This window comes from Rhodnius prolixus, unplaced genomic scaffold (genome assembly GCF_049639745.1).
Source record: "Rhodnius prolixus isolate KJV_2025 unplaced genomic scaffold, Rpr scaffold_8, whole genome shotgun sequence".
NCBI classification, from domain to species: domain Eukaryota; kingdom Metazoa; phylum Arthropoda; class Insecta; order Hemiptera; family Reduviidae; genus Rhodnius; species Rhodnius prolixus.
In genome coordinates, this window is record NW_027411593.1 from 33,521,084 (window position 1) to 33,544,032 (window position 22,949).

The 22,949-nt window shown below is 31.9% G+C and overlaps 1 protein-coding gene across 2 annotated transcripts in view; it reads right to left on the reverse strand.

The window, feature by feature from the left end:
* Positions 1-22,949, reverse strand: part of LOC141451250 (diuretic hormone receptor-like) — a 208,630-nt gene that overhangs the window by 71,177 nt on the left and 114,504 nt on the right. For both annotated transcript variants that reach the window (XM_074122497.1, XM_074122496.1), the window contains one exon: positions 17,351-17,433. The gene's annotated coding sequence lies outside the window, so the exon portion shown is untranslated. The remainder of the gene's footprint in view (positions 1-17,350; positions 17,434-22,949) is intronic.

A 22,949-nucleotide genomic window follows, 5' to 3' on the forward strand; every position in this document is an offset into this window, starting at 1 on the left:
CTAATGAATGAAACCTTTCATCAATAGAAATCCGTTGCTTCCCACACCTCAGAATCCACATAATAATCGCTGGATAATATCTCCGACTTTGCTTTATTTGTTCACTTTTTATTCCTGCGATATCATGTTTAATCACCCAATACTACAGCAAAATCAAATCAACCAATTTATAAGAGATAGACTAAATAAATTTTGTTAGTTACTTTTATTAGGAACATGTACTGTCAGACTAAATGAAAAACATTTACGTAAAGGGAGAGGAAATATTCAATCAAATCCATAATGAATGAAATTAACATCCTTGCGCATGCTAAATCAATTTTTCATACAATATATATGTAAATTTAAAAAAATATATATAAGGGTTGTAATTCCCACCTTTTAAAACAATGCTTATTCACAAAAGGCCAGTAAACAACGTTCATTTTAATTGAGAATAATCAAACCCGTTATACCTTGATATTTTGTAATTAAAGGAATGCAATTATTGAAATTAAATAACATCTGTGTTTTAATAAAGATTATTCTGACAAATTGTGCTCAATTTCTTCTTTCTATTTTGTTTTTGAAAAGGAAGTTTTGCGATTATTTAGATTTTAAATTCGAACGAGCACAGGAACAGTTCTCTTGAGTACGAAAAAATAATTTTACAAATTAGAATGAAGGTCCGTCCATTACTTTTATTTGTTTATTACCAAGAAACTTTACTTATACGGTATTCTTAGAGAAATTGTCTCATCAAGCTTCAGATAAATAAAAGGAAATTTGTAGAAGAAGTAAAACAATATTTTATGCAATTTGAGTATTCTGTCAAGTTAGAATTTCATCAATAATAATTTATGGCTTAGATGGTAATTTTATAATATAAATATTTTCATGTCTCATTTATAAAAATCAAATAATTCGAATTCAGATTACTGTAGTTCAAAGAATGGTTTTAACTTTATATCACATTTGAACATGAAATAAAATATCATAGCATTACATTTTAAAATAATGCATTAGTCAAAATTTGAGAAAAATACTATAGAATAAAATTTAAATTTCAAAAATACATTTGCGACTAGATGAAATAATACGTAAAGTTGTGTTGTTGCATGTTAACGAACTTACAACTGTGAGTTTGACATTAACTTGCAAGTAAATATTATAAAATTAAAAAAATCATTAAAGGTGCAAGTACTAATTTGTATTGTGATAGATGTTGCTCTTATAATTTTTTAATCTGTTGTTTTTAACATTCGATGACGTCTTCAGAAGTTTAAAATCTTGATATCTTCAGTAGTTCATGTTATCAGTACAAGATATTTGTACTGTAAAACCCTTGAAGTATTGAACAAAGTTCAGTGGAGAGATTAATAGAAAGATGCAAGAAGTATGGTCAATGAAGTCTATCTTTAAGAGCAAGAAAACGATGTGGCTGAAAGGATTACTTAAAACTATTTTTAAAAAGATGTCTACTACCTTATCTTACGTTGACTCCCAAATCTGCATGTACTGAGGTCAATGGAGCACAGTATTCTGAGCAAATAAAGGGAAGCAATGCTAACTTAAGATTTTAATAAATTTAATAATACTGAAAGTATTTTGTTTGTTTGATTAATTTAAAAATGAACAGTCACTAATTGAGTACACATTTTAGTACTTCCTATGTTTAGCTGTAAAATACACCTACATGTGTAAAAACAAAACAAAAAAAATAGGTCTATCAAGTAAAAACCAACAAACTGTGGAATCCTACAAACCAGGAATGAAAAAGTATCTGGGTAAAACTTCTTCCAATTCAGTTGAAAAGATAATATGACAAAACTGCTCACATTTTAGGGTTTTAGGAAGATTAAATAAAAGGAAAAGTTTTTACCAGGGTGAGTGTATTGCTTGTATACAGTAAATGGATGGAAATAATATCGAAAAATGGAGTCCAACTTGGAACAGCTTGGCGTGAACAGAAGCGAGAGAATTTGTTTGCCAATGCTAATATGTACACCGAATCCAAACTTCCGAATATTCTTTTTCTCTCTTTTTCTTTGGCAAGTTTAGAAGTTTATGTGGAAATGACGATAAATAATACTATACATATTTATACAATATGAGAAAACATAAGAAGAAGATTTAGATTCAGATTTGAAATGACGGGGCGGGACCCTATTCCCACTGCACCGCAGCCACAAGAGGCTTATTGTGCCTTCCCCTTAAGTCTAATAAGTAAAACCTCCCCTTCTAAAAAGGTCGAGAGCTTTCCCTACTAGTTCCTTTTGCGCTATTATCTCCTTTGGCCTCAAAGTTCCAAAGATGTCGTAGCGCAGTATCTCAATTGCAACGCAATCGAACAACAGGTGAGAGGCCGTTTCTTTCTCTTCCTGGCACAATCTTGCACAACAGTTCCGAGAGATAATAAGCCCTATCTTGTGCAGGTGCTTCCTGAACCTTCCGTGCCCTGTGAATAGGCCTGTAATCAGAGTGATCTGATTCCTGCCCAAACCTAGAGTCACTTTAGTTCTTTGTTTGCACCACAAGGGCATGATCCTCTTGCTGTGTTTGACCCCAGGAAGCATCACCCAGTACCTTTCATGTTCTCTCCAGATCCAATCCCTGAGAGCCTCACGAACTGATCACCCCTAGTGATCCCCAGGACTGGTTCCGGGCCAATGAAAGGAGTACTAGCTTCATTCCTGGCCAACTGATCAGCTATTTCATTCCCCTTAATCCCCACATGGCCCGGCACCCATTCCAATCGGACTTTGTTGTGCCGAGCCAGTTGATCTAGGGCCTTTTTACATTCCCAGACCAGGGTAGAGGGTAGTTCTAAAGGAAGAGAGGGCCTTCAATGCCGCTTGACTGTCCGAAAAAATGCAAATCTCCCTATTTCTAAGACCCATTCGCAGATTTTCCCCAGCGCAGGCAAACCATAAGAAGAAAACTAAAGTGAGTCTGTAGTGAGAAATGAGACTGTAACATGGCCGCATTATGGCTCACTAAGTGCAATGAACCTTCAAGATCTCTGAAAAAAACTGACTCAAGTCTGCCGTGCATGATGATACTAAGTGTTGTCTCGATTCTGGGGAATATAATACAATACAATGTCGATTATATAGAAATAGGAAAACATTTTGACCATTGCGAAGTATCCGCTACACATTCATTTTAGCAGAAAGAAGTTTGATTTATAGGCCTGAACTAAATTTATCAAATATGATGGTTACAATTGTAACTTATAGCTGCATCGTGAAATATCTGATGCCTCAATAATAGGAAAAATCGCCTACCGTTATTATTGATGAAGAAGAAGTTGCAAGCAGAATAGATATGGTATTGGCGACTAGATATTTGTCTACGTTGATACTTACTGTAAATGTAAAATAGGTCCCAAAATACCCATATTTTCGATCGAAATCAGATGTTTTTATTTTCTATCTCTTTTGCTTCCGTGTTCGTTTCTGATTTTGAAATAAAAGATAATTTGCGAGAAAGCGAAGTTTGACCAGACATTGAAATCTGTATCTTTTCATTATCTCTACAAAGTTGCCACCTTAGAATGTAGTTTTTTATGCAACCATTAGTTGAAAAAACGAGAAAAAATGTTGCTAAATATTTTTTTAAATCCATTAAAGCTCTTTATTATTAGAATAATTGTTTTTTTTTTTAAAAAAAAAAAAAAAACTTTGCAGAACTACTCCATTGTTTCCATCAAAACATCTTGCCAGTAGATTAGCATTTAAGCATTAAAGCAACTACTTACGTGGTACCGCTAATATTTACATTGACTTTGGAATGATTATTTTTGGAATAATCCAACTGTGATGGCGCATTAAATTAGGGCAAACATTCCTGATTGTTGTAATGTATACAAATATTTTGAATACAATAAAAATAATAAATGCGGCGGAAAAAAAAAAAATAAATAAAACAAAATAAGTGGTTCACACCCAGATTCAATATTCCTCTCAAGATAACCGTAAAAAGTAAAATAACAATTTTAAATATTAATTTCAACCTTAGAATGAATGGACGGAAACTATACATTTCTGTTTATTTTAACAGCCAACCACTTCCACAACAAGCTGAAAGTAATTACAATTCTCAGGTAAAACTAATATTTTTAAACAAAACATGATCAGCTGGCGTTGTATTCATATCCATACATTTCAAAACAGTTATTCATAAACTAAACAATTAATATTCGCTTATAGTTTAGTTTACAACATGCTTATTATAAAACAACAGTAGACTAATGTTATTGTTTTATTATCGTTCTCAAGAAGCCAATGTAATAATTAATTATAACAGAGTTTTATCCAATATTACTCCATAGAAACTCTGATTTATAGAAACAAACACGGGCATTATGTTGAAAGCTACTATTTTAACATTTGCTGTTAAAGCAAAGAGGTAAATTAGTGTCGTTATAGTTGGGAAAAAACGTCGCCTTCCTAATATAATTTCCAAAAAAACAGGTAAAGCTAGACTGAGTTGTATGTAAGCTTCAAAGTTTTAAGTTAACTCAGTTCAAAGAGATTAAGTCAGTCTACAACCTGACCTACAGTCTAAAAAGAAGTAAATAACTAATCAGAAGATTGAATAAACGGGTGATAATACAGCAAATTACTTTATTTAAGCGAGAAAGTATTTTTCTAAGGAACTGTGAGTAAATCGTCATTCAACTTCAATTGTCGACAGAAAACCTCCTAAGATGTTCAATCTTAATCCTTAAATGCTATCATAAGTAAGCAGTGATCTGATCCCGGAATGGTAAAAGTTCTCAAAAGGAGCAAGCACAATTTTTGTATTAGTTTTTTTCTAATTTGAAATTTATGTGGTGAGTGAAAAGCAATTATAAACATCTGTTCCTGAATACGGATAAGGCTTTATGAGAAGATATACTAAATTCAAAGCTAATGTTGTTAAAAATAGAAATAAAATAAACTATAAATTCAACTCTAAACTACTAAGATCATTAGGAAAACATTTTTAACACTAGTTAGAAAAAAAGTGTAACTACCAAAGCACCCCATGTTCTTGACAGGTAGCTATTGTTTGCGGTTATTCTTTTCTCTTCAAATCCCTCGAGTTTTACTTCTTAAAGAGGTATAACTTTTTCACAGAATTGAACTTTAAAAATATAATAAAATTATTTTTTTTCAGCATTCTTGAAAAAGTAATTTGTAATTCATTCTTTTTCATGAAAATATTAATTTTATTTCTATTATGTGTTCATTATCCTATCATTTACATAAAGTTAGTACCTCAGTAACAGCTTATCTCTTTCAAAGTTTTTAAAGTATTATTTAAATGATTCCCTTTTTAAGAGAACTGCTGGTACTTTTACCAGTTTTAGAATTCGTGTTCTAACCAACAACAAATGTTTTGGACAATAACTGCGCCCAAAAACTTAATGAAAAACTAATACTTCTTTTAATATTACACATTTAGCAGTTTTTAGATTTTACATTCAGAAAAGCTTAAATTATTCTAATTATTGGGTAGTTTGTACAAAGAGAAGGCCAGGCAAGCTTTCATCTCGTTTACGCTTTTATTCTGAATGTCCGGGTCCAGGACAGTATAAACCAAACACTCATCAGAATGTTTATCCTGCAGCCAAACGCCCTGAATTAACTCGGTGCAGCATGATAACTAGATGCCTGACAAGTGTATATTAATTAGCACCCCGTCCAACCAGGCTTCCAAAATTCTGCTATGGATTCGTACTGAAATTTACTTTAAGAAATTACTTAACTACTAGCGTCAGTTTTTAATTTCATAGCTTAAAGAGTTCATGTAACCTAAATTATTCTGTAAACATATTGTCATGAACAGTTTAATTAAGGAAGTGATTGTGTTAGGAAAAATGACAGAATATTTTTAAAATGAAAGGAAAACAATGCATTTACCTTTCAAACAAATTCTCGGAGCGCAACTATTCGGATTGAGCGTTTCCATTACTACAGATGCACTCATTCATTCACTTCAAAGATTACTGTATTCTGTAAACAAGTACTGATCACCGTCAGACAGGAATAGGACGGAATGGATATGGCTTTGTGTACTCTCCTTGGTTGCATCTAAAGCACACTTTACGACTATTGAACAAACGTCAGAGATGTTGTTTTCTCGTAAGCTACTATTGTTAAAAAAAAAAAAAAATACCCAATTAGAAAAATAGAAGGTAGAAAATGAAAATGTAGATTTTATATAAAATGGAATAATGGCTTATAAAAACATACAGAAAATGTTTTATCCCTTTCTTTGCCAGAATGTTATTCATGCTTGGTAAAGGTATGTGTACTTGGTAATAAACACAACAAACATCTTACTCATTAGAAACATAATTACACAAGTTAATGAATTCCTTTACTCTTGTTTAAAACAAATAATGTAATAATTGAGCAAGAGAAAGGCTAACTGTTATTCTGAGTAAATAATGCTTGTATTCTATTTTATATTACATTGTGTAATGTTTTTTCAAGAATATTTGCAGTTATTTTTAAAAGATTGTTATGTTATCTATTAATAGTAGTAATAAAAAGCGATTTTCACTTTTAACTGCAAAGCATAAAATAAAATAAAAAATCAAAACCATCGATAGATTAGAATTTTTTTTTCGTTCAAGCTTTTTGAATTTTTCTTCTTACTGAAAGCTCAATTTTTTTTAATCTTTTTGGATAAGGAAAGCATTCTGTATACACTGGTATAATACATTTATTTTTATATTAATGGAAAAAAAGAAGTTATTTAATGCAAATTTATTGTATTATGATGAAAAAAAATACTTTAAAATAATCATGGTAAAAAAGAGGCATATATTATGTATTAAATTATGTGCTATGTTTTACATAAAAGTTATATTAGAATCATGTAAATATCGTATTGTGCTGATAAATAACTAATTTTAAAATCTCTTTCTCCTTGAAAAATATTTTTAATCTATGACTCAGCCAGGTTTAAGCCTTAGAATCGCCTTTAAATCTAATAATATTCCACTATTTTCTCTTAAAATTACCAGATAAATATCATTTTATACTTTGGATTATTTAATCATCAAGTAGTTTATAAAACTGTGTAAAAGTCCGCAGTGGAAATTGTAAAAGCTTAAGTGAAAAAAAGCAAGGCACATTTCATTTGTTTCGAGAGAAAACTTATCCAGTATAAGAAAAGTATTCTTTGAGATCACTTATCAAAAGTATTCTTCTAAAAGAATTCTGAAAATGAAACAAAGAATTTCTGGTCTAAACAAACAACCTGCACCATATTTTCTAATTTTCTGATTCCAATCGACTTTCTATTCTATCTTATTTTATTGTTCAACAGAATAAAAGAAATAGAACCGTTTTCTTTATTTAAGAATTCCTAATAAACTGCCAAGAAAAATACTGCAAATTATTTAATATTGCGAGTTTCAAGCATAACGTTGTGTCTGTTTTAATTAATTTTTTTTTTTTTTTTTTTTTTTTTGTTTGAACTTGGTTGACTGGGTTCAACAAAATCTACTGTCCAATTTCATATTCTGGAATACCTCGTTTTATTTCTTTTACTTCTTTTTACTACAGTTATCACGAAAATTACCGCCAACAATTTGCTTTAAATTTCATGTACTGCAATTAGAAGTTTTTTGTTTTTATTTTTTATGGAAATCCTGCCAGGTTAACTTATTTACTTGCTGCTGTTAATAGCCTTTGCTTGCTCAGATATTTGTAGACACTCTTTAAAATCTATGGCTTTTGTCTGCCATCTTCTTATGCTCGAATTTTGGAGATCCTTTTTGGTATTTTATAACCACCAAACCTTCTTAGCCTTCCTTTTAGTGTCTAGCCACCAAAATAAGCCGCACAAAAGTTTAGATTTTCTGTAAAGTCTTTTAGATGTCTCTTACATTCTTTCTACGTAGCAAAATCGACGTTTATAACTAATTTTATATTTGGGAGGATCTTTTTAATTTTCTCGCCAAAAATATTCCAAAACACTTTCCCTGTTACTTGCTTGTTCCTTGTGAGCGGATGTTTCACTTTTTTTTTATAACACGATCGATGGGATTACCGTCTTACTTATGTAAAAACAGTTTTATTTGATCTTCTGGAGGCGGCCACGATAGCCGAGCGGTTAGAGGCAAGATCTGCAAAGCTAATATGTATTGTGGTATTAGGTTCGATTCCCGGTCTAGACCTTGGATTTTATTTAATGTTTAATAAGAGAAATTTACAGTAAAGTATGTTTGCTAGTCGCCTCCGTCCACGACACCTAATTGGTAGTTGGACGTAAAGCCGGCCTGAAAAAATAGACATTACTACTCTTTACTCTTCTTGACTGGTTCGGATAATTTAACATATTTTTTTGTAAGGAACTGCTTCTCTCTGCCATTTTAGTTTTGATCATTATTGGTTACACTTCCCTCAAGTATTGAAGAATTCCAGTCTTGAATCCATAGGTTATACCAGTGATTCCCAAAGTGGTCTATATCGACCCCTAGGGGTCTATGACAACCTGCAAGGGGTCTACGTCAGCGAAAAAAAATTTGGGGGTCCATGAAATGAAAATGGGGGTCCACGATAGTGGATCTCAACACATACACTGATAGTACCTATTTACTTACATCATACTATCTTATAATATCAAAACATATTCAGTGCTGTTACCAATCTCCTAACGAAAAAAAGAAACAGACTGGACATCATTAGCCGAGGAGATTTAAGATTAACCCTTACAAAATTGACGCCAAATGTTGATAATTTATTATTAAAGCATCAGGTTCATCCTTCTCACTAAAAATATTGACTTATTGCTTATGTTATTTTATTTATAGTTTATTTTATGTTTGTTTAATGTTACGTATATTTTACATAACAGATACAAAATTTTATTTTGAGTAGTTTTAATTTAAATTCAATTAATAAATGTATAAATTAACATGTGTTTTTACTTTAAGTTTTAAACACTAAACTTCACTACAGTTAGAAATTTACAGGAAATCAATATCAGGTAAGTAGGGGGTCTACCCAACACGGAAAAACATGGTAAGGGGTCTACGACACAAAAAAGTTTGGGGAACTCTGGGTTATACTATGGAGATACTAATAAGGAGATACTTAAACGAAATCGCAAACTGTAGCAACATGTACTATTCCTACCACCAATATTTATACACTTTTAGTGGCCAAAAATTGTAAACTAGAATTGTAAAATTATAGTAAAGAAGGTTATAAGTGCTTCACAAGTGAAGAAATAGGAGATTTTTTTTATTACGAGTTTGAGATTATTCCCATTTATATGTAAATTGTTTTTAAAAGTCAATTTCTCTCCCCCATCTTAAGCTGAAATTAAAAGTTAGAATTTGTTTTTTAGACTGATGAAAAGTAATTTATATCATCTGATACAAAAGTGAATCAATTAAAAGTTGGATCAACTCAAGAAAATCATCTGATGTGAACACTCACATGACTTGCGAGCAGTGTTCCCTCTAATTTTTTGTGACCTGTGTGCGCACTTTTTTAAGTGTGTGCAGTTTTTTCCAAAATAAACAAATTTTGTGCGGCAATTTAAAAAAGCGCAAAAAAGACAATACAATAATAGTCTGAAAATTCAGCCAAATTTTGTTCCTACTTATACGCATTGAGCATACCACACATTACAACGGAACACAATGAAAAAACTACCCTAAAATTAAGTCAAATCATTAGTTCGTGAAGACAGAATTTAGTTGATTACTGTGGCTTCTCTTTTCCATTCAAACGGAAAATAAGAAAATTTAAATACTTACAATGTAATAACGTTGTCTGCTTCTAATTTTTTAAATTAACATATTCGTCAAATCAAACAAACAAAAACGGCAATTCACGATTACTTATTATTGAACAATTTTAGAATTAAGGATTACATTTTTATTAATGGCATTTATTTTATAACTTCTCTCCCCAGCCTTTTGGTTTTAACCAATCTGCATAAACTTAACTTAAATTTCCATTGTTTCCGTCATTCATATATAATTTTACTCTCATCAGCATATCCATATGTTCCTGCAATCGATTTCTTTGTTTCGTTTTATAAAAAAAAATTTTGTGCGCGCAAATATTTTTCATGTGCGCTGTTTAAAATTTATGTGCGCGCGCACAAGCGCACAGCTTAGAGGGAACACTGCTTGCGAGTATTTTTAAGCTCCAAATTTTCGAAAAAAGTTTAATTATTATTAATAACAATAAAAACTAGCATTGAATGAAGCAAAATAACACTTCAGGGGGATCTAATTTTATGTCATTTGTCCTGAATTTATTTAGAATGCATTGAAACATAGATTTTCGGTCAATTTAAAATTTTTAGCGGAGATGGATTTTTTTTTTTTAAATAAAAGAAAAGAATGAAATTGGCTTAAACCTGAGTTTTGAACACGTTTTATTTCATGAATTTTTATCTCCAAATTTTCATTTATTGACAACACTAGTTTGATTGTAATCCAGTTGGGTATTGTTTAGTGAAAGACAATAGGGAAAGAAATATTTTTTTTTTATTTCAAGGTGGGAAGAGGCTTTTAATTTTTTCCAGCGGTTTCACTCACAAAATTAATCTTTCGATGAATAATGAATACCTACCATTTTTATTGGTTTTAATTCATTCTATTTTGCATCTCAATGAATAATTGAATAAGAGAATGCTCTGATTACCTGACTCTAGTCAACTGAAATGCTTTTCTTTTATTATCATTATTATTATTATTATTGCCTTTGGTAGAAACCACTAACAGAGATCTAAACATGAGTTTAATATTATATTAAGGTAAGGCGCCACGGTAGCCGAGCGGGTTAAGAGGCGAGACCTGCAAAGCTAATATGCATTGTGGTACTGGGTTCGATTCCCGGGCTAGGCCTTGGATTTTATTTAATGGTTAAATGAAAAATAGTAAAGTACGTTTGCTAGTCGCCTCCGTCCACGACACCTAGTAAATGGTAGTTGGACGTTAAGCCCCGCCTGAAATAATAGGCAATTACTTTACTTTACTTTACTTTTACTTTATATTAATGTATTTGTTTTAAATCTGGTTACATATAAAAATAATCTGGTTAGATGTAGATAGTGAGTTTTAAGATAACCAATTCATAACAATAGATTTAACTCTGTTCTCTTTTCCTGCCAAATTACAAATTGATATCTGGATTTATATTCTTTCCAAACAGCTTATCTTTTTTTAGGAAGACCCAAAATATTAATCTTAAGTTCTAATAGAGAAATATCTTCAGCCCTAAATTTGAGCTTAAAGAAACCTGATAACTGTTATTATATACTAAGATTACGTGGTTATTTTCGAACAAAAAAATTTTTTCTTCTATTATCTGAAATTTGGTTGTGAACTTAATTGAATTATTTTTCTACGAGTTAGGATTCATTTTAGTTAAAAATAGTTCTTGTATTTCTTTTAAGATCAAAACTGAATGAACTTAATTTAAAAAAAATCTAAAGTTAATTGGTTATTTTAATAAAAATTGAAATAGTATCAAAATAGTGAACGTTGCTGAGAAAAAATAAAAATTAAAAGACCATGCTCTAAAAACGAATGATTCTTTACATTCAAATTATTTTTATCAAAAGAAAGAGCATTTGTGATGCTGCGGCATTCCAGCACATAATGTTTGTTATTATAGAAGAACAAATCTTTCTTTACTGGAACAAATATCAGTGCACCGCTCACTTCTCACAGGACACAATATTACATCCGAACTTGTTTTTCTGGATTATGTGCCACCATCAGTGACCCGTCGTCTGGATAATATTATTTAAATGGGTTTACTGATAAGATTTTTTACTTTTTTTTTTAAGATTTACTCTATAAGCTGTGCTAATTCAATCAGCTCGAAGATTTTTTTTTGAAAGTTGTTCAAACTTCAAAATTCTAATTCAACTTCTATTGAATCATTTTCCCAAGAAATGTTTATTAAGCGCGCCTTTGGTAGGTGCATAAAGGCTCCTCTCTATAGTGCAATTTCATTGCAACACATGGGCTTATCACCTATAAAAATATTAATACAGCTTAAATAAGTAATCGAATTTAGCAGAGGAATCCACATTTTGCTGGCTACAATCCACTGTACGATTTTTTTTCAGTTTGTAAGGATTGTTTCGACCTTTAAAGTAATTATGTATAACAATGAATGAAGTCTACTACTTTTTTAGCACAGATTTTAAGCTTCAAGCAAAGTTAATTACGTGAGAAATAGAAGTTAGTGTGTACACTCCTGATTTAAAATAACCTTTTTTCATTAACTTTCTGTTTGAACATATATTATGTTTTTAAAAGATAACCACATCTGAGTCCTTCCTTTCCACTTTCTACTGTTCCCTTTTGACAAAATGCGTGGTTTTCTACAAAAGAAAAGTGAATCCTATGGACGGTTGTTCTGTTAGAGAAAGGTTTTACTGCCCTTTGCATCATGATTATTCTGCGCCTACACTATGACTTCTATTATAGGGAATAATTTATTTTCAAGCTCTTTCATCTTGGTTAACATTAAACAAAACCTCCATTGCTTTTCTCTTTGCACATTAATTAGGAGTGATAATTTTAAATATTTTAGAACTAGTACAACAAATGGGCAACAATGTTAAGCAAGAACGCTTAGGACTGTCTCATAGTTCTTGTTACGAAATACGTTAACTATGTTAACTATGATAATGAGTCTTAGATAAGTATTTGTTTGAATGATACAATTGGGGCGCCAATAATATGCATTGATATTTCATTCTTAATTGTAGAAATGAATATCAAGGTTTAACACAAAAATCTTCCCTTTATGAGATAAAACATATTGTTAATTAGTATGTTAAAATAATTAATTGACAGGAATGATCTTGCACGGTCAGTTATGTCCAATTACCATCTTCTACTCCTTGAGTAAGGACTGTGCTAAGGTCCTTTGTGGACTTAGGCAATTTCAGCAATTCTCCATTCATTGGTTCCCTGTCTAAAACAATAGATCGACACCTTGTTACGCCGATTCTTCGCACATAGTTCTCAAGCCATGTTAATCTTGGACGCTTCTCCTACTTCTACTACCAAGATTCCCATGAAGGATCCTCGTAATCTGCTACTCCTGTCTTTCCTTTACCAGCTATAAATCTTTCTTGATAATTTCCTTTTCCATGTGTAGAGTGCTCTTTCATCTTCTTCAGTTAGAACCCCTTATGTTTAGGTACGTCACTAGAGGTCTAATGAACAACTTATAGAAAAGTAGACTTAAAGTAATCATTTTCACTGCACTAGAAGTGTTCTGATAAAAAGGAACTTTACTTACCAAACATTTTTTAGGTAAGTATATTTAGGTCTTGTAAATGGAGTTAGCCGCATGTTAACCACAACCAGCCAAGTTCGCAATTAATGAATTTCCCAACTAGTTTACTTGTTTTCACTATCAAGTTTATGATGATTTTTTTAGAATTGATATATCAATATACCTGGGCATGCATTATATAACGAGATGTCCACCATTCTGCAGTATTTTAGGATTCAAGAAGCAGGGTATCCATTAGATTACAGATGACAAAGAAGTAACAACATCTGTGAAGAAAGACTTCAAAAGAGCAATTCAATTTGTTCTCCAACCGCACGACGTTATTAAGAGTCAACACAAATTATTTGACAGTTGTTACATTTGTTGCAGCATTTGACTATAGACAACTATAAACTTTAGACTTTTAAGACAACTTTCTTTGGAAACCAGGCTTTTTGTTAGAGGCAATTAACTTTTTTTTAACAACTAAGTGCTTATATTAGAGGTGCATTATTCATTCTATGAATCTTAGACTTATTAAGCCTGACTCTGGGATTTTCTTGTTTTAGATAGCCTTGTTGTTCCTTTGGTGTAGCTATGTAGACTGAACGAAACGATAGAATTCGTTTCAACAAATACTTTAAAGAGGTTATCTCTCTCTCCTCTCCAATGTAAATTCAATGAAATAATTGATGAACTAATTCTAAATCTAATTATAAACTCGTAATAAAAGAACTTACTGTTTTTAAAAGGCAAAATTCTACTTTTCTTAATTTGAGATCATTAAATATTTAAGCTAAGCTAAGATGAATAATATATTGTTTTGGAAACTCGTTCTAATGGATTTTTAGTAACAATTTTAATGCTTAATTTTTTCAGTGCTATAATACCAAATATGGTCATAGTTTTATACTTGAAAAACCTGGTTTATTATGGTCACACAAACTATTCTCATAGCATTAGTTACAATAATTAAACTCTCTTTAAAATTATCAATCTAGTTTTTTACTTTCTCTTAAGGTAGGTCAACACGGGACACTAAAAGGTTGCTAGATAATTTCTGTTTGCTAAAGCTGTGTCTCAGTTCTGTCCAGACGTGAGAGTTAAAAAGAGCTAGACTAAGTTGATAGAGTTCTCTAGATGTGACGCCTTGTGTCAAGTTGCGAGAGTAGTGTCAGATTTGTCTACATGTGCATGGTCTCTCTACGCCCTGCAATGCTCTAGTGCAGGGGTCGGCAACCTATTTTAAGTAGAGAGCCATTTCTCCTTAAATAATTTTAATAAATCTTACCAAGAGCCGCAAGGATTATAGTGTAAAGAACTCTGTAGATCATTTGTAATCCCAAATTATTATTTTATGATATTCAATAACATTTAAATGTTTTATATATTTATTTTCACATATTGCAAAGTAAATAAACAAATAAATAATAACTGGTTTGAATGAAAATGGCGGCAGTCCTTTATATTATGTACTTTATTTTAATATAATTATATTCAATTTCAAACCTATCACATTTAAAATTCTTTTTGAAAAAATATCTTTAATAAATGAAATTTTCATTTGTTCAATAAAATTGAAATATACAATATATTTTGGACAGGCTGAAGAGCCCCACAATTTGGATAAAAGAGCCGCATGCGGCTCGCGAGCCGCGGGTTGCCGACCCCTGCTCTAGTGCAGATGACAACGATTGGTCAGGCAACAACACAAAGACTGAAGAACCAAAAGACTTTCTTAACTAATGTCAAAGAAGTAATGGAGCGCCTGCGGACTCTGTGTGAAAGAGAGAATATGTCCTCCGAACATTTTGGCGTATGTCCTTCCATCGAAGGCAAGAAATTCTGTTATATCGGACGATGAATTCAGACGAGAATCATTTGTGTACTGGGAAGCCCGACGTCGGATGGCAGAACTGCCGTGACTTACGGATGGCGTAGATTTAAAAAAAAAAAAAAAATAACGGATTCCGACAACAGACCAGCTGAACATTTTCTGCGGATGTCAACCTCTAATTTTCAAGAACTTCTGCAAAAAAGTGGCACCACTGTTCCAAAAAGAGGACACTTTGATAAGGTGTTCCATATCACTAGGAGAAAGATTTGGTCAGCGCCATTTCCATTCATCCTCTTCTTTCTAATTTTCCTCAATTCGTTGTTGAATTGAATCCGAAAATTGTGTAATTTCCTCGTCACTTCCTTGTGATTTGTATTAGTTTATAAAAGGAAATAATTGGATTAAATACATTACCAAGTCCAACAGTGGGCACATAATGGAGGAACATCTATTCAATGCTATTAATGCAACTATTGTCAAATCACCCATTCAGCGAAATAGGTTAGAAAGAGAAATGAAGTTTTGAAGAAGATGAGAAGTGGGAAAACCACAGAAACCACATAAAGAAGATTAGTTAGAAACTCAAATAGAGTTTCGTGACAGAAAGTGCTGATACTGTGCCACAATTTCGGTTAAGAATAAAAGGGAATGTGGTTATCTACTAATTCCAGTAGAAAAATTTAGAATTAGACAAATGGAAATTGACCACGTGGAGTCTCATGCCTTCAAAATAGATCTTAGTTAATTTTGTATCAAGTTTAACACCCTTGAAGGTACTGCTAAATTAGTACAAAGTTCTTGCCTACAAAAGAGCTTAAGTTAGTTTTGTAACAAATTGCATATTTATCGGCTAACACCAAGCGGAACGCCCTCAGATTAGAAACGCTGCCTTTTATATTCTTTTCTTCATTGGATTCTTTTTTTTTTCTTTCACCATTTCCTGTTCATAAGGATACAAGAGTTTTGAGAGGATCTTGTTAAATGGACGAGATGTTAAACAAAGGGAGGATCACTTATTACGGCGAACAAACTGCCAGAGTACTGAATAAAAGATGAACTACGCAGTTCGTTCATTGGAAGAGACCGTTTTTCCAGTTTAAAGAGAACTCATTTTGCTGAATGTAAAACCTTCGAATAACCTTCCTAAGAAAAGTAAAAATCTGTTATGAACATTCACAATTTACTTTAAAATCAGTATTTTTACACAATTCGAATTACTATTAGTATTATAAAGGTAATGAGGCCGTGCTTTTGGTACCAAGAAAGGCAAATAATATTTCTTTACAAAACCAATCAGAACCTTTTTTCTGAAAATATGTTTCAGATAATATGAACACAAGTGCAATGAACATAGAAGAATGAGTGTAGTGAAATTTCCAGAAATCTCCTAAACTTAAAATTTCATTCTAGTAAAGTGTTATCTCAAGTGAGATAATTTACTCTTAATGCTGAATGCCGGTCTTATAGTGGCATTGATTCGAAATATTATAGCAATTTTCTGTCTTTGAGTTATTTTATACAGAAACATAGGCAACTTATAAAAATTCATTCACTCCATTTTTATCTTCGGCCACAATTAAAAGGTAATTTTTGGTTGGTTGCTTCAGATTTTTATTCTGTAATAGAAATTACAGAAGCTTTTACTACCTTTTTGGTGTTTATCGATTCAAAGACCGACTCTTTCACTAAATTCAAGTTCTTTATAAATGGAAACGCAAATGAACTTAATAAACTACAAGTCTACGCTTATTTAAAAAGTCAATCTACAATTCAGCTAACAAAATCTGCCACATGTCAATTAAGAAACTTACAAGATATTTAGTAAAAGAAAGAAGCATCCGCTCTTTAGAATGGAATAAAATTCTTCAGCTAGAAAGCAACAGTGGCTTCATGCTCTTCATGAGTTGCTAAACAACCTCCACCTTTAGCTAACCCGCTATTCAACACCCTAACAATGCCACTAACTTCGCTCTTGGCTTAGCTCGCCAACCATGTTCTACAACTTTCTGTCATCACTAATACATAGTTTGGTGAAATTGTTAGTTATATTGTTTTCACCTTTCGTATCACCATCATTTGGCCACATGATCAAACTATTTACAAAACGCCCTCTATGGGGAGGCTAAGTTACAATTATTAACATTATATCAATAATTTGAAGCAAAAAAATTATTTTAGCAGTCAGGATTAAAAAAACTAAATATAGGGAAAAAGTTTTTTTTAATAGTTCTTAGTATTACAAATAAATAATTAGAAAAAAAGTACTCACATCGTAAAAAATGTATTCTGAACTTCCACAAGTTGCTGCTTCATTTTTCTGATAGCTTTCCTTTAACGTGCGCAATAAAAGTTCTGTAAAAAACAAAAAAAGATTAGCCTAATCGTATAAAAAGATTGCTTATTTTTTAGTGTAAAAAAAAAAAAAAAAAAAACTTAAAAGGGCGAAAATTCATTAACGATAATCCAGAAACACATTACAAGTACACAGTAATAAAAGAGTTAGCCTAATCAAATTGATTTTACAAGTGATACGGGTTGTCAGAAATGTCAGTTTAGGGCTTTAAACTAAAGCCAAAAATGCTGTATCAATGGCACTGGCTTGTGAGATACAAGACCACAAACTAAAGCTAGACCACAAACAAAACATCCCTAGAGGGATAGACTATTCGAGGCTACAGTCCCAGTTGTCAGATTAAAAGCCAGGATAACCTGCGAAACCCATTTGTTTTTTGTTGTTGTTTGCTTGTTTTTTAAACAATCGCAGTAAGAATATTGAATGCCAATAATCAACATAGAACACGCATGCTTGCATATTTTCTCATGTATTTAGGTACCATGAAAATGAGCAAAGGGGGACTTTAATAATTTTAAAACTTATGTAAAATACTCAGAAACTAGTAAACTATTAATAGATTTTCTTTTAATTTGAAATTCTGACGTTTAATAAATATTATTTGTTAGCCTATTGAAAAAACCAAAACTCTATATTATTCAGAATTAGCACTTAAAAGATTCTTAGGGTTCTTTGCAAGAGAAGATCACAAAACATTTATTTCTAGTGTGAATATTATTTTGAAAACCTTGGAACAATCGCAATGCTTCAACTTACCCAAAAGTGAAGCAAAAATAGAACAGGTGAGGTGAAAAAAAGTGGGACACTTTAAGTAAAGGGGTAGAATCCATCGGGTAGAATCTAAAGATCGAATCAAAGAACGACTATCCATGATATTATAATGATAAGTTCTTTTCCTATTCGTGGAGAAGCGTGATATTTCTATGTAAAGGCACAGTCCTTTTCACTACAAAGAGATATGTTTGTATAAACATGTTTACTTTGACTTTATATCCTCTCCCCTAGGAATGGAACCTCTCTAAAACATTACTTTAAACATAAATTATTGTGAACTTTGTCCTTTATATCCTTTCGGACATACCTTGTTTTATGTGTACATATAATAAAGTGTGAAGTAAAGAAAGTAATAAAAATATAGAAGCAAAAGTATGTCAGATAATAGTTATAACCTCCTTAACTAAATATCCCTAATGTGTAACAAAAACTTTCTTGGATTAACCGCAAATTTTTAGGCAGAGCTTACTTTACTAGTCCGCACTCAAGAACTTGTAGCCCTTAGAAGATATAAATTAAAACATTTAGAGACCTACAGATTATTGTAAATCGCTTCCAAATTTACTCACTATTAGCAAATTTTTGTCCCAAATGGTATGCAAAATTAGAGAAAAGTTTTGGCCTATTTGTATATCACGATTAAATATTTATCTTAAATTAAAATAAATGGTAGTCTTAATTAAACTGATAACAAAACAAAATATATCTTCATTATTCTTGGATTTAAATTAGGCACTTAGTAATATAGAGGGAATAGAGATAAATTTAAAAAAGTTACAACTTATTCCGCTGGGAGCGGCACCATTATTAAAGGTTTAATGCAAAGAAATTTTTAAATTTTCTTACATTATATATAACTTCTCTTTAGTTACTATTATCTTACATCCATTTCTTCATAATTTAAATTAAATCTTTACTTCTAAACTTCTAAATGTTTTAATGCATTAAACCTTTAATAATGGTATACAGCAGAGGTGGGATTTGGTGAGACCTATAGTCTACCACTTGGTATAACTATGTTTGTGATTACAGTTTGCCGGTAACTTAAAAAAAAGGTTGATGCGAAGAACTTCGTATTAAAATATATTTTTGGAATCAGTTAATCACTCTTAAACAAGCCTATAAATGTTATATGTCGTGTTTAAGGATTAAGAAACATTTTAATTTGTTTCATGAACTTACTTTCCGCATAATTATTATCATTTAAAAGTAAATTACTAAATAAATTTTCATAATCTTAATTCACAAAATTACTGCATTAGTCTAATTAGTTCTGACCGCATTAATTATATTTTTCTCTTTTTTTTTTAGCAATCCAATAAATAGATTAGATTAGACTAGGGCGGCCTCAAGGCCTATGCTACTGCGACCCCTTTGGATCTATTGTGGCTCCCCTCACTTTAAAGCTCACCCTCCAGACCTGTCCTTCTAATCAGACTCTTAATGATGGAGAGCGACTCTAGGGTAAAACTCACAGGCCTTGGTTTTTCCTCCCCGAGAAGTAACAACCTTAGCGACACGAGCCCTTCACACTGACACAACACGTGCAGTGCCGTTTCCTCCTCTTCCTGACAGAACCTACAGAGGCTATCGTCTGCTAGGCCCATGCGATGCATGTGTTTTCTGAGCCTGCAGTGGCCAGTTAATAGGCCTACAATCATCCTTATAGCCCCACGCGGACTTGACGGATTAATTCTGCCGTCATCCTCGGCGAATAGCTTTTAATAAACTCCTTCGCCTGTCTCTGCCCAGTGGTGGCAAGCCACCACTCCTGAGACCTACTCTGCACCCATAAGTTAATGGTCGCAGTCTTAACACACTTCGGTACCCCAAAACTGGGCTCCGGGCCAACGAAGTGTCCCGCATAGCCTTCCCGGGCCAATAAATCTGCCGCTTCGTTTCCCTTATGTTCTGAATGACCAGGTACCCAAACTAGAAAGACCTTATTTTGGTCACTAATTTCCTTCAGGGCACCCAGACAGTCCCAAACCAGCCTTGAGTTGACCTGGTAAATCCAATAAATAATTAGAGATATTTCTAGCTGCCTAGACTTTTTTCTTTTCAACAACTTCTTTCAGCATACTATCAATCAAGTGATGAGTGTAGCCTGCACTAAGAGAATATTTTGCCCTTAGTTTTTAAATAAATTTCGATAAAGATTTTGTGTAGTATTTTATATAATTTTTATTTGGGCAGTAGCTACAACACAATGTTTTTTACTTTCATAGATGTGCTCAAATGTAAGTTTATAACTTTAAACTTATTGAAATAAAGAAAATGGATATTAACTGATATTAAAGTGGGAATTAAGCTTGAAGGAATGCCATTTATAGAACAAAAGGGTTAAAAGAAAAGCCAGCCGCAATGGGAACATTAGCAATAGACATTGTTTGGGCGATGATATTTGTTTTAAGACATTCTCGGGAGAAACTGCTAACGGAGCAGCCGCAAAATTTAAAAGATATTAAATTAAATTACCTACTTAAGCTGGTTTCAAAAAGAAAATTTATGAGTTAGAATCTTGAAAATTGAAGTTAGAAAAAGCCTCATAGCTGTTCTCGCAAGGTAAATTATTTTATTATTCCGAGATAACACTTGAATTTCTTTTGAAAAAGAGAGATAAAGGAGTAATGATTGCAGTTAGGTTAAAGTTTCGTATTACAGGTTACCTTTCTGCTCACCAGAATTCTCCCTTGTGTAGCTATTTTTTCTTTAATAAAAGTAAAAGAAAAATGAATAGACTGACAAAAAGAACCCTCGTAATCAATATCTGCATTATCTGAATAAACTGAAAGCACACTTAAGTTCGGTGATATTCACAAATCGAACAATGTTACTCTATCCAAACAAGAAACAGTTTTAAGATGTAGAGGAACAAATAAAGAACCATCTTCACTCTTAAAAGAATATTATGAATTCAAACTCAGAAATTCCTTAAGATGTAAAAGGAATAAAAGTACACAAAACTGTGAAAGTGTTTTATATTTGCACGATATTTTATAAAAATAAAACGTGATTGGCTCCAGAGATAAAAAAGAATAAAAATAAGAAAGAAGACAGCAACGTGAGTGGAAAAAACAGAAAAAAAAAACTCTTGAGGGAAAAGATGGATAACATCTAGTAGACGTGTGTAATAATCGAAGATCGATGTGAAAGAAAATCTTATGTAAGTTATACATATCTTTGTCGCCAAACTCTACACGCATGAATGTAGCATCATCTTATTCACTCTTTCCGCAGACTGAGTACAGACAGTTTCTACACAAATCTTGGGCTGATGACATAGTTTTTCTTCTGCTTCTTCTTATTTTTTCCCACTTTTTGCTTTTAGATACAACGTAATTTATACAGAGCATATCCAAGTATGCTAACGTTACTGCAGTCTATTCAAAATATCACGTGCGAACTTTTCCTTCAATTCTAGAAAATCTAGAATACACGTTTTTTTTTTTCAAATCCTGAATTTAAACAATATTTGATTATTACTAACTTCATCTACATTATGAAATTGCACATCAATAAATTCATCAATTTGATATAAACAAGATTTTTTATTCAATTATTATTAATTTAAGAGAATATTGTCTAATTAATAGTAAGTAAGTAAAGTAAAGTAAAGTAATTGCCTATTTTTTCAGGCGGGCTTTACGTCCAACTACCAAATTAGGTGTCGTGGACGGAGGCGACTAGCAAACATACTTTACTGTAAATCTCTTTTATTAACCATTAAATAAAATCCAAGGCCTAAGACCGGGAATCGAACCCAGTACCACAATACATATTAGCTTCGCAGGTCTCGCCTCTAACCGCTCGGCTACCGTGGCGCCTATGTCTAATTAATATTATGGAACTGTTATCCTGCAACAAGTGATTAATTATTTGAAACTGTTCAGGTATTCATTTCACGAAACTTTATCGCTTCCTTCCCTAATCGGTTTTAGTTTATCTTTATTCAATTGGAATAGAACTTATAATTAATATTTGCAATTTAAATTATATAACAGAAAATATCGTGAGGATTTTTCATTTATTTAACAGAATTAGAGGGTAAGAGTCTAAATTCATCCATTTAGGACAGATTAATCTTGTTCAAGAATTAAACAAATAAAAAGAAATATTTCTGACTGGATTATTTTCGTATTATAGAAATCATAAAAACACAAATATAAAAATATATTAAATTGTTTCACTGTTTGAAATCTAGAGTTTCTAAATTTCAGTAAAAAAACTGTTGTGACAACGAATCATGATGACAATTCATTCTTTTATGACGAGGCAGTTTTTTTTAGGTATTAAATCTCCCTTCCGAAAGCTGAGTATTTTGATTTAAAAAAAAAATCACCAATTTGACTGAACTGTCAGACACAGTTGGACGGCACAAAATATCTAAACAAGTGAACGTGTTTCGGAAGTGGCTATCACAGTTCGGGACTTTAATACGGCTTCCTACAATTTGATTGGTGTGATAACAATTTAAATTTTAGCTCTTGACCTAAATTTATTTAGTACGTTTAGGTACTTTTTAAATTTTTTTGGTATTTTTGAGAAAAAATGTTTTTTTGTTTTCAGAAGATCATAAGAAAGTGAAAAAGTAGAATGGTAATTCCCGCTTGAAAATTTTTGATAAAACTAGGAATTTTAGCAATTCTTTTAGTCCTTTTGAATATTATTTTAGTGTTAAGATTGTCCATTAATCTATTATGGCCCTTAAAAGAGAAATTCACCGAAAATCTTTTTCAAT